Here is a 12,097-nt window from a genome sequence, read left to right as displayed (position 1 = left end):
GATGTTTTATTTGATCAGTTCTTGGAGCAAACAAATTCTATTTCAGTTCAAATTGGTTCACTTAAACCACTAAAATATCTACTTTGTTTATAGCTTATAAAAATACAACAGTAACTCTACTCCAGGCTTGACAAATTATTTAGCTTTGTTCAACGTTTTTGCTATGTTTCTGAAATAAGTTCAGCTCCAGAAAAATAATATGTAATTCTATGTGTCATAAATTATGATCAAGTTTAAGATTAGGTTGCCAAATTTTGAACAGACTCCCTTAATTCCACACTGCTTACGATACTAATTCTGATCTCTTCACAAAAGGGTAATTGAAGTACTTCTCTCCACCACAAAAATGAATTGTTTATACACTATTTAAATCTTAGATTATTTTTTCAAATTTTCATAAACAAGTTTTAAATGCTACATTTGAATGCCACAACAAAATTGTCAAAATTACATTTTGCCAAGGAAATATTTAATATTCGGAAAAATCAAATTCCAACAAGAAACAATATGTATTAGTAATATTGCAATCTTTTCTTTACATATCTAGTACCAACCTGGTTTACCAAACTTTGAGACGACTTATGAAAAGGACCCCTTTGGATTAAAGTTTAAATAACAACCCTTAAGTACAGGTAAGCTGTTAAGATGTTATGTTTATTGCAAAAAAAAAAAAAAAAAAAAAAAAAAAAACCTCTCTGCATTATATATTAGTAGTAGTACATGCATAGGCTTAAAACTAAATAGGTGGATATTATTATCACCTTTAATAATGTGGTAAATTTTTAAATGCCCTTTTAATTATTTGCAACAATACATTTACTTTTCTACCACGACTGTTAATATATTATTAAAGATTATATTTGTAAGTCAATGTGTCATGTATAGAGAACAAATAGAGTGTAATGCTTAAGAGAATAAACTCTGGAGCCCAGCTGTGCAACTTTGAATCTTGGCTTCACTGCCCCAAATAACCTAAACTGTCTGTCTATTGGTGTTCTCATCTGGAAATGCAGATGATAACAACGGAATCTACATCACAGAATTACTGTGAGCATTAAATCTGCTAAAAGCACTTAGTAATGTATTAAAAAGCACATGGAAATAACATATACACATGCATGCTATAATTACTGTTATGGTGCCATTTGTTAAGTGTTAATTCAGAGTTAATTTGTATTATTTTACATTTCTTATTTGGATTCGGATGGATCACATCTGAATGCTATATTTACATATTATAATTATATATAAATTAAAACAAACAATAAGATGTTAACAGTGATTGTCTCTGGATAGTAAGATCACGGTTACATTTTATTTCCTCTTTTTCAAAATAAGGAGCAAATAATTTTATACCTGTAAAACAAGATAATTTATTTACAAATATTGTCCACATTTTACCATGTGTTATACTTACAAAAGTGTCATCTAGCTGTGTAATTAAAACGGAACATGTCAACTTTCCTAGTATATGCTATGTGTAACTCACTTTGGTAGAAAAAACCAAAGATACTTTATAAGACCCAGCCCCTGACCTCAAAAATACTTTAAGTAAAACATAAGATAGAATGCAAAATATACCATCCAATAGGAGATACTTTAGAAAGACGGGTCCAGAGAAATAAAACGTGGGATTGGAATTGGAGTTTGAAGAAAGACAAATTTAACTCCAGCGGGACTGGCAGAAAGAACAAGGAAAGTTTTGTTTAGATTTTCATCTATAATTATCCAGCGACTTACCACTCCTGGGTCCTGATCTCCAAAACTGATACCGTATCTGAGAAACATCATGAACAAAGACACGTCTTGTTGCTAAGCCTCTCATTTGTCTTCGTATCTCTAGTATATGGGTACCAATTACCAAAAGATGATAAACAGAAGAATACTACAAAAAGATTTATCACCCACAAGCATCGTGAATGCACCTGGGATTCAAAACTAATTTTGACAAAAGCCCCATGGCCTGTTAGATCTGCTTCATATACAGTGAGTTTGACTTTCTCTATAGCTGTTGGAAAATGTCTCCAGCACTGTTGTCGACAATTGCTTTAGTGCAGGAGTTTTTTAATTGTTGTAGTATAAAATATATTTCTGTCTTTAAAAATAAAGCATATAGCCGATGCTTTTTTTTTGAAATACAAATAGTGGATTATCTAGAATTTTGGATTTTCTTTTCTTTTCTTTCTAGATCCTGATAAAAGAATAAGTGTATTCTAGTGGGAAAATACAGAATATTAGTTAAGAGCATGGCTTCTGAGATCAGAGTATTCCTGTTCTTTTACTTTCTAATAACTTCAGACAAGATACTAAGTCTTTTTCATTATTTATAATGTGGGTTATAATTTATAATTATAATAAATCATTATAAAAGCTAAAAGCACTTAGTAATGTATTAAAAAGCACATGGAAATAACATACACACATGCATGCTATAATTACTGTTATGGTACCATTTGTTAAGTGTTAATTCAGAGTTAATTTGTATTATTTTACATTTCTTATTTGGATTAGGATGGATCACATCTGAATGCTATATTATAAATTAGCATTTATAATAATGCTACATACTTTTTATGGTTATTTTAAGTAATAGCTATAGTAGAATAAAGTGTTGATGAAAGAAGCCAAACTCTGTAAAATATGTGAAGAGGTTTAGTCTGAGCCAAATTGATGACCATGACCTGTAACAAAGTCTCAGGAGGTTCTGAGAACATGTGGCCCGAGGTGGTTAGTTTACAGCTTGACTTTGTACATTTTAGGGAGACAGAAGTTACAGGCAAAGACATAAATCAATACATGTAAGGTATACATTTGTTTGGCCTGGAAATGAAGGACATCTCAAAGCTTGGAGGCTTCCAGGTCATAAGTAGATTTGATGCAGGGCGGGCAAGCCCCAAAACTGGGGCATAGCCGGGAACATTCTTGGCTTCACCCAAGAAAGAATTCAAGGGTGGGCCTGTGGTGTTAGATGGCATCTTCTATTGAGTACAGCAGCAGCAGAGGTACTGCTCCTAGTGAAGCAGGACTCCCCGCAGGCAGCGCGCTCCGCGCAGCAGCTCAGGGGCAGTTCTGCTGTCATATTTACACCCACTTTTAATTACACGCAAATTAAGGGGTGGCTTATCCAGAAATTCCTAGAAAAGAAGTGTTTCCTTCCAGATGTTGCCACAGCAATGGTATACTGTCATGACACTGGTGGGGCTGTCTCATGGAGAAATGCTTTCAATGCCTCTTCCCTATTTCAACCAGTCTTCCATCTGGTCTGGAGTTGAGTCCCGCCTCCTACCTCAGATTCAAAGATTCCCCAATTGGCAATTGAAAGAGTTAAGCTGTGTCTGTTAAGTCAGCTTGAGTTAAGGTAAAGAGTAGGGGTTGTAGAAGTCAAGGTTCTTGTCATGTAATCGAAGACTCCAGGTAGCGGGCTTCAGAGACAATAGATGTGAAGGTCTCTTCTCAGACCTTAAAAGATATGAGACTGTCTGCAAAAGAGAGACAGCTTTGCAGGGCCATTTTGAAAGATGCCAAAAAAGTGTATTTGGGGGTAAAATACTTTTATTTCCTCCAGGGCCTGCTATCTGTCACGTGATGCTACACTAGAGTCAGGTTGAAATTGGTATCTTATTGCTGCAAAGAGCTGTTTGTTAGTTAGTCTTGAGATCTGTTTTAATGTTAATGCTGGTGAGTTGTGCCTGAGTTCCAAAGGGAGGAGGGTATAATGAGCCATGTCCCACCTTCTCACCTTCTCTTCCCATCAGGGTCTGAACTTCTTTTTCAGGTTTCTTTGTGTCCCCTCACTCATGAAGGGGGTCCATTCATTTGATTGGGGGACCTTAGAATTTTATTTTTGTTTTACAAAGGCTTAAATATTGTAAGAAATTTTTCCCAAATTTCCTCTTATCTCATTGGAAATCATGAGAAGTTTAGAGAATGACACTCACGTGAGAAGGCCTGAAAAGACAGCTCTGTGATACACTCATAGAAAAAAATGTTGAGAGCACATACTTTTATCCTGGCTGAAATTCTGTCCTAGTCACATAAGGATGCTTCCCTTTATGTCTAAGCAGAATGAGATGTGAATCTGGAATACAGATACACTTTTAAAGCAAAGATTATTAAATAGCAAATTTTAACAAGTAGTTAAAGTTAATACATGTCTGCTTTTACTAACTTCCTTTGTACCACTTTCCTTCAGAGACATAGAAGGCAACGTGATGCGTACAGTGCATTTATGGATCGTGTGGAAGAAAAGTTTACAAAGATATGCAAGAGCAGGTGGGCAAAAAAATTAGGATTTGTTGTTAAATACTTACATTAACTCTTTAACATTACTATTCAATTTCTGTTTTAAATAAAACATATTTTATCATATAAGTGCTCTACCATCATAGGAACTGTAGGTGAAATAGTTGCATGGTGCTTAACTGTTTTAAGTGGAGCCTGAAAAAATCCTGTCCCATTAACAATATATTTAAGAATTTCATTGCAACCTATTTCCTAGGTGCATAATCACCTCTCACAGCTCTCTTTATTCACATGTCAATGTCATCTCTGAGAAGTGGGGAGGAGGACAGATTAATGTAACAGAGTCTGGGCTTTGAGTTTGATGAAATAAGTTCAAATTAAGAGTAATCCACCTATAATTTGTGATCTTGGATGATTTGCTTAAATTTTCTGATCCTATTTTCTCAGGTTTTTGGAGAATTAAGATGACATATATAAACTGCTGGCACAGTTCCTCATATCTTCTTGATTCAATTATTACTATTATTAATGATAATATAGAGATACGGCCTTGCATGACCATGGAAAAGTAACATATTACCTGTGGCTTAGTTTTCTCATCTGTAGAATGACAGTAATAATAGTACCAACTTTGCAGAGTTACTATTGAAATGGCTGCATTGTCTGGGGAATTACCCATGGTTCATTGCCTGGCATTGAGAAAGAATTCAGGACACAGACACATGTGGGTGGGATAAGGAGCAGAAAGATTAATAGAAGAAAGGAGAAAGGAGAGCAGCTCCTTTCCAGAGAGAGAGAAACGTTGGAAAAAGGGGAAGGCAGGCCTACTGCAGCAGATTTTATAGGCAGGTTGGAGGAGGCAGTGTCTGTTTTAAATAGAGCCCACAGATTGATTCGATCAGATATGACATTTACATAGCCTAAGGGAAGGCTGGCCACTCCACCTTAATCTTATTATGCAAATGGACTCTCCACTTGACCAGTGGCCATCTTGTCTGCTCCTTACTGTACGGGTGGCTGGCAAAGGAAGGGATGATGGAGCCACCATTTTGAACATGCCTGGTCCCAGGTAGTTATTTCCTATGGAATTCACCTGTGGAAGCTTCTAGCTTGCTTGTCTGTGTCTGCAGCTCAATTTTACAGGCTGCTTTTTGTTAGGAAATGATTTGGGGCTGCTTTTCATTAAAAAGAAAAACCTGGCCAGGCATGGTGGCTCATGCCTGTAATTCCAACACTTTGGGAGGCCAAGGTGGGTAAATCACGAGGTCAGGAGTTTGAGACCAGCCTGACCAACATGGTGAAACCCTGTCTCTACTAAAAATACAAAAAATTAGCTGGGTGTAGTGTTGGACGCCTGTAATGCCAGCTACTCAGGTGGCTGAGGTAGGAGAATCGCTTGAACCTGGGAGGCAGAGGTTGCAGTGAGCCAAGATTGTACCACTACACTCCAACCCGGGTGACAGAGTGAGACTCTGTCTCAAAAAATAGAAGAACCTTACCAAAGCCTCCCATACCCTATCTGCCTAAGTAATTTTTTCTTAACTCCTGTATCACTATGAATAATCGAAGTTTGTATTTGTGAAGCAATTGGAACATAGCACATGACACTTAGTAATTGCTATCTAAGTATTTTATGAGTAACAATTCAAAAGTATGTATTTTTTGTGTACAAAATAACACATATATAATGCCTAGGGACTAATGAAGTCAAGAGCTTTCTGAAAGATGAGAGAGGCTACTCAGTAAGATTAATTTTCAGATTTTTATGAGGGAGTACACAGAGTGAACAGTCAGCAGACAGCTATCTTTAGGAGAGCCACATGACAGATGAATATAAAAAGAGTAGATATGTGACCAGAAAGCTGTCTCCAAATGGACAAGAATTTGTTTTAAGTGGTGGGTACAGAGTCATCCTACTAATGATTTAGGATGTAGATTTATCCTTTCAAAGTTTACAAAATGGTTACTTTAAATTGCAAACATCCTGCTGTACATATATAAAATTCCTGTTTCCTGTAGCATAGTGGGAGCTTCTCCTCTATAATTGATGTGCTGGAGCTTGGTAACTGGTGGCTCAACATAAAAGAAAATGACATGGTAGTCCATCACCAAAAATTTCTTTTGTTGTTGCTTTATTGTTTGTTTGTTTGTTTTTGAGATGGAGTCTCACTCTGTCACTCAGGCTGGAGTGCTGTGGTGTGATCTCGGCTTACAGCAACCTCCACCTCCCAGGTTCAAATGAATCTCCTGCCTCAGGCTCCCAAGTAGTTGGGATTACAGGTTCCCATCACCACATCTGCCTAATTTTTTATTTTTAGTGGAGATGGGGTTTCGCCATGTTGGCCAGGCTGAACTCAGGTGATCAACCTGCCTCAGCCTCCAAAAGTGCTGGGATTACAGGCGTGAGCCACAGCACCCAGCCACCAGAAGTTTCTTTTCCTTTTTTTTTTCTTTGAAATGGAGTCTCACTCTGTTGCCCAGGCTGGAGTGCAGTGGCTTGATCTCAGTTCACTGCAAGCTTCACCTTCCCGGTTCACGCCATTCTCCTGCCTCAGCCTCCCGAGTAGCTGGGATTACAGGTGCCTGCCACCACGCCTGGCTAAATTTTTGTGTTTTTAGTAGAGATGAGGTTTCACTGTGTTAGCCAGGGTGGTCTCGATATCCTGACCTCGTGATCCACCTGACTTGGCCCCCACAAAGTGCTGGGATTACAGGTGTGAGCCACCGCGCTGGGCCCACAGCCACCAAAAGTTTCTTAAAGTGGTTACAGAAAATCATATATCATTACTGCTGCCTGTAACACTGTGAATTCATGGCCTCTAGCCTCAGTCAGAACTTCAACTTTCCTAAGTGTCACTGGGAAGCATACTTCAAAAGCAAATCTACCTCAGTATTTCACAGGCTTCTCAAAATAAAAATGTTTTCTTCTGAAGTTGTAGTTCCTCTTATTTTTTCATTTTTAAAAAATATTTGATATATTTAGCAAACAGATCCCTGTGAAGGTTCAAATAAAATGGCTTTATTTTTCTCAAATCATGAATTTTACATATGCTGTGTTGGATCTCCCTCCCCTCAGCTTGAGAACAACTTTGGCAGAGTCTATAGATTTTCAATACTTCATTTGTACTAGCCCTGTCATTTCTGCAATTTAAACTCACATTCAGCCATGAAAAAGCTATGTAAGTCAATTTAAAAGTTTTCTGTAATTTAAGATTATGTTCAGCCATGAAAAATTCAGGATAAGAAATATATATGACTTGTATTTCACATCGTGTATAAATAAAAAAATTCATGTGGATTACAGACCTAAATGTGAAAGGAAAATAATAACATTTCTGCAATACATTTGGAGAATTAAATGATATATTTAAAAGAACCATAAAAGCACTTTTAAAGAAAAAAAGTATTGAATGTTCTACTTGAACATTAAAACTACAAACTTCCATCAAAATACATCATTAAGAGAATAAATAGGCAGACAGAGAGCTTAGAGAAAATATGTGCTACTCATATAAGCAAGAAAATGGTTTATATTAATAATATATAAAGAACTCATGCAAATAAATAAGAAATAGGCATGTCATTCAATGGAAAATAACAGGAGGCTGGGCATGGTGGTTCACTCCTGTAATTCCAACACTGGTAGGCCAAAGTGGGAGGAACTCTTGAGCCCAGGAGTCTGAGACCAGCATGGACAACATTAGGAAATCCTGTCTCTACAAAACGTTTAAAAAATTAGCCAGATGTGGTGGTACACACCTGTGGTCCCAGCTACATGAGAGGCTGAGGCAGGAGATTTACTTGAGCCCAGAAGGTTGAGGCTGCACTGTTCCCTCCACTGCGTTCAAGCCTGGGTGACAGAGCAAGACCCTGTCTCAAAGAAAGGGAGGGAGAGAGGAAGGAAGGAAGGAAGGAAGGAAGGAAGGAAGGAAGGAAGGAAGGAAGGAAGGAAGGAAGGAAGGAAGGAAGGAAGGAAGGAAACAGACTTCATACAAGAAGATCTCTAAATGACAAAACATGAAAATGTGTTCATCTTCATGAGTAGTCAGGGAAACATGCAGTAAGATGCACAATGGACTACTATTGCACACCCACCGAAATAGCTAAAATAAAAAGATAAACAACAGGAAGCATAGGTGTATTCATCCATTTTCACACTGCTGATTAAGACATAACCAAGACTGAGCAATTTACAAAAGAAAGAGGTTTATTGTACTTACAGTTCCACATGGCTAGGGAGACCTCACAATCATGGTGGAAGGCAAGGAGGAGCAAGTCACATCTTATGTGGATGGCAGGAGACAAAAAGAGGGCTTGTGCAGGGAAACTCGTGTGTTTAAAAACCATCAGATCTCATGAGACCTATTCACTATCACAAGAACAGCATGGGAAAGACCCATCCCCATGATTCAATTAGCTCCCACTGGGTCCTTGCCACAACATATGGGAATTCAGGATGAGATTTGGGTGGAGATACAGCCAAACCATATCATTCCACCTCTGGCACCTCCCAAATCTCATGTCCTCACATTTCAAAACCAATCATGCCTTCCCAACAGTCCCCCAAAGTTTTAACTCATTTCAGCATTAACTCAAAAGTCTACGGTCCAACATCTCATCTGAAACAAAGCAAGTCCCTTCTGCTTATAAGGCTGTAAAATCAACAGCAAGTTAGTTACTTCCTAGATACAATGGGGGTACAGGCATTGGGTAAATACAGCAATTCCAAATGGGAGAAATTGGCCAAAATAAAAGGGATACATGCCCCATGCAAGTCTGAAATCCAGCACAGCAGTCAAACCTTGAAGCTCCAAATGATCTCCTTTGACTCCATGTTTCACATCCAGGTCACGCTGACACAAGAGATGAGTTCCCATGGACTTGGGCAGTTCCACCCCTGTGGCTTTGCAGGATACAGCCTCCTTCCCAGCTGCCTTCATGGGCTGGTGTTAAGTGTCTGTGGCTTTTCCAGGCACACAGTGCAAGCTGTCAGTGGATCTACCATTCTGGGGTCTGTAGGACAGTGGCCCTCTTTTCAGAGCTCCAGTAGTTGGTGCCCCAGTGGGGACTCTGTGTGGGGGCTCTGACAGCACTTTACCCTTCTGCACTGCCTTAGCAGAGGTTCTCCATGAGGACCCCATCCCTACAGCAAACTTCTGCTTGGGCATCCAGATGTTTCCCTACATCTTCTGAAATATAGTCGGAGGTTCCCAAACCTCAGTTCTTGACTTCTGTGCACCTACAGGCTTAACACCATGTGGAAGCTGCCAAGGCTTGAGGCTTGCACACTCTGAAGCCATGGCCCAAGCTCTATGTTGGCCCCTTCCAGCCATGGCTGGAGCAGCTGGGACATAAGGCACCAAGTCCCTAGGCTGCACACAGCATGGTGACCCTGGGCCTGGCCCACAAAACCATTTCTTCCTCCTAGGCCTCTGGGCCTGTGATGGGAAGGGCTGCCACAAAGGTCTCAGAGACATTTCCCTCATTGTCTTGGGGCTTAACATTCAGTTCATCACTACTTATGCAGATTTCTGCAGCCAGGTTGAATTTCTCCTCAGAAAATGGGTTTTTCTTTTCTATCGCATTGTCAGGCTGCAAATTTTCTGAACTTTTATGCTTTGCTTCCCTTATAAAACTGAATGTGCTTAACAGCACCCAAGTCACGTCTTAAATGCTTAGCTGCTTAGAAATTTCTTCTGCCAGATGCCCTAAATTATCGCTCTCAAGTTCAAAGTTCCACAAATCTCTAGGCCAGGGGCAAAATGCTGCCAGTCTCTTGGCTAAAACATGACAAGAGTCACCTTTATTCCACTTTTCAACAAGTTCCTCATCTCCATCTGAGACCACCTCAGCCAGGACTTTATTGTTCATATCGCTATCAGCACTTTGGTCAAAGCCATTCAACAAGTCTCTAGGAATTTCCAAACTTTTGCACATTTTACTGTCTTCTTCTGAGCCCTCCAAACTGTTCCAACCCCTGCCTGTTAACCAGTTCCAAAGTCACTTCCACATTTTCAGGTATCTGTTCAGCAACACCCCAGTCTACTGGTACCAGTTTACTGTATTAGTTCGTTTTCACACTGCTGATAAAGACATACCCAAGACTGAGCTATTTACAAAAGAAACAGGTTTATTGGACTTACAGTTCCACATGACGGGAGAGGCTTCGCAATCATGGCAGAAGGTGAAAGGCACATCTCGCATGCCAGCAGACAAGAGAACAGAGCTTGTGCAGGCAAACTCCCATTTTTAAAGCCATCAGACCTCGTGAGACTCATTCACTATTACAAGAACAGCACAGGAAAAACCTGCCCCCATAATTCAATAACCCCGCCCCCCACTGGGTTTCTCCCATGGCACATGGGAATTGTGGGAGTTACAATTCAAGATGAGATTTGGGTGGGGATACAGCCAAACCATATCAATAGGCAAGGGTGTAGAGCAATTAGAACTCCTATACACTGCTTGAGGGGGAAGAATTGGGACAAGTACTTTGGAAAAATATTTTGCAATATATTCTAAAGTTGAATGTATACATACATATAACCTATGACACAAAATTCCATTATAAATACTGTATACTCAGCTGATATATATGATATATCTGTATGCACTAAAAGATATATATAGGAATGCTTATAGCAGAATTACTTGTGATAACCTTTACATTAGAGACAAGCCCAATGCCAATAAATAATAGAATGGATACATCAAGTGTGGTGTATTTATACAATAGATTATACAGCAAAGAAAATGAACAAAATGTTGCTATATACAAGTAATGGGGATGAGTTTCACAAACACACCTAGGAGTTTTTTAAAAGCCAGATGCTATATATATGTACAACATATATATATACACACATATCTGTACATACTGTATTATTATTCCATTTATATAAAGGAAAACTCTTGTCCATGTGTAAGAAATCAGAATGTTGACTTCCTTTGGTTTGAAGGGAAGGAGTACAATAACCTTCTGGGTCCTGGAAATGTAGTATTTTCTGACCTTGATGTTGGTTACATAGATGCATTCACTTTGTGATACTCCATAGAAATATTTATTTAATATCTATGCACTATTACATGTATATGTAAAACTTTAACAATTTTTTTAATTGGGAGATTCTTTGTAATTGTTTTAAATTTCAAAAAGAAGGAAAGAAAGCCTCATTCATTCTAGATTAACATTCTAATCTCACATCCAATTCAAAATTTCTTTGCTGTTTTCAACAAAAGCCTGCCCTGTAGCTCCGGGATCTGGGGAAGAGAATGTTGTCTCTTGTTTCTCTCTTTCTGCACCTGTCTCAATCACACTCCATTGCTTCTTGGTCTGCCTTTTGTCTCCAAGGTGTTGGTGTCCAGAGGAGAAATGGAAGAAACAGGGGCAAAAAGCCCAGGTAACAGAGACTACTGTAATCAGCCATGACATCCTCTGTGTGGCTGATGTCCAAATAGTGACTGGCTTGTGGAGGACATTTTTGCGTATTATTCTCTGTGCTAGACAGAGGCCTCATTTGGCACAGTCTCTGAGAACCAACATCCAGTAACTTGCCCTAAGTCCCTGCCTCAGCCCACTACCTCTTACAGGTCTGATAAGAGGCACCTTATCATCGGTGGGATTACTCACAAGATGGCTGGAGCTCATCAATTTCATTAATTCAATGTGTTTACAGAACCCTCCATAGAGCTCACCAAATGGCGTGAGTACAGAAGACCCCCGTTTTCCTTTCCCCTTTCCCTCACATTGTGAGCCACCTATTTTTGCATCTCGAGATAAGAAGTAGACAGGATGCTTTATAATCAAATGCACATCCTTAAAACCTCTTGGGGACATAATATGAAACCACTCCTC

The 12,097-nt window shown here is 39.0% G+C and overlaps 1 long non-coding RNA gene across 1 annotated transcript in view; it reads left to right on the top strand.

The window, feature by feature from the left end:
- Positions 1-12,097, top strand: part of LOC112620780 — a 62,217-nt gene that overhangs the window by 47,890 nt on the left and 2,230 nt on the right. The window contains exons 2-3 of the long non-coding RNA XR_003118592.1: positions 1,844-1,986; positions 4,193-4,272. This is a non-coding gene — a long non-coding RNA (uncharacterized LOC112620780). The remainder of the gene's footprint in view (positions 1-1,843; positions 1,987-4,192; positions 4,273-12,097) is intronic.

Source organism: Theropithecus gelada, chromosome 3 (genome assembly GCF_003255815.1).
Source record: "Theropithecus gelada isolate Dixy chromosome 3, Tgel_1.0, whole genome shotgun sequence".
NCBI classification, from domain to species: Eukaryota; Metazoa; Chordata; class Mammalia; order Primates; family Cercopithecidae; genus Theropithecus; species Theropithecus gelada.
Note: the sequence above shows the minus strand (reverse complement) of the source record. Positions and strands in the feature narration are given on the sequence as shown.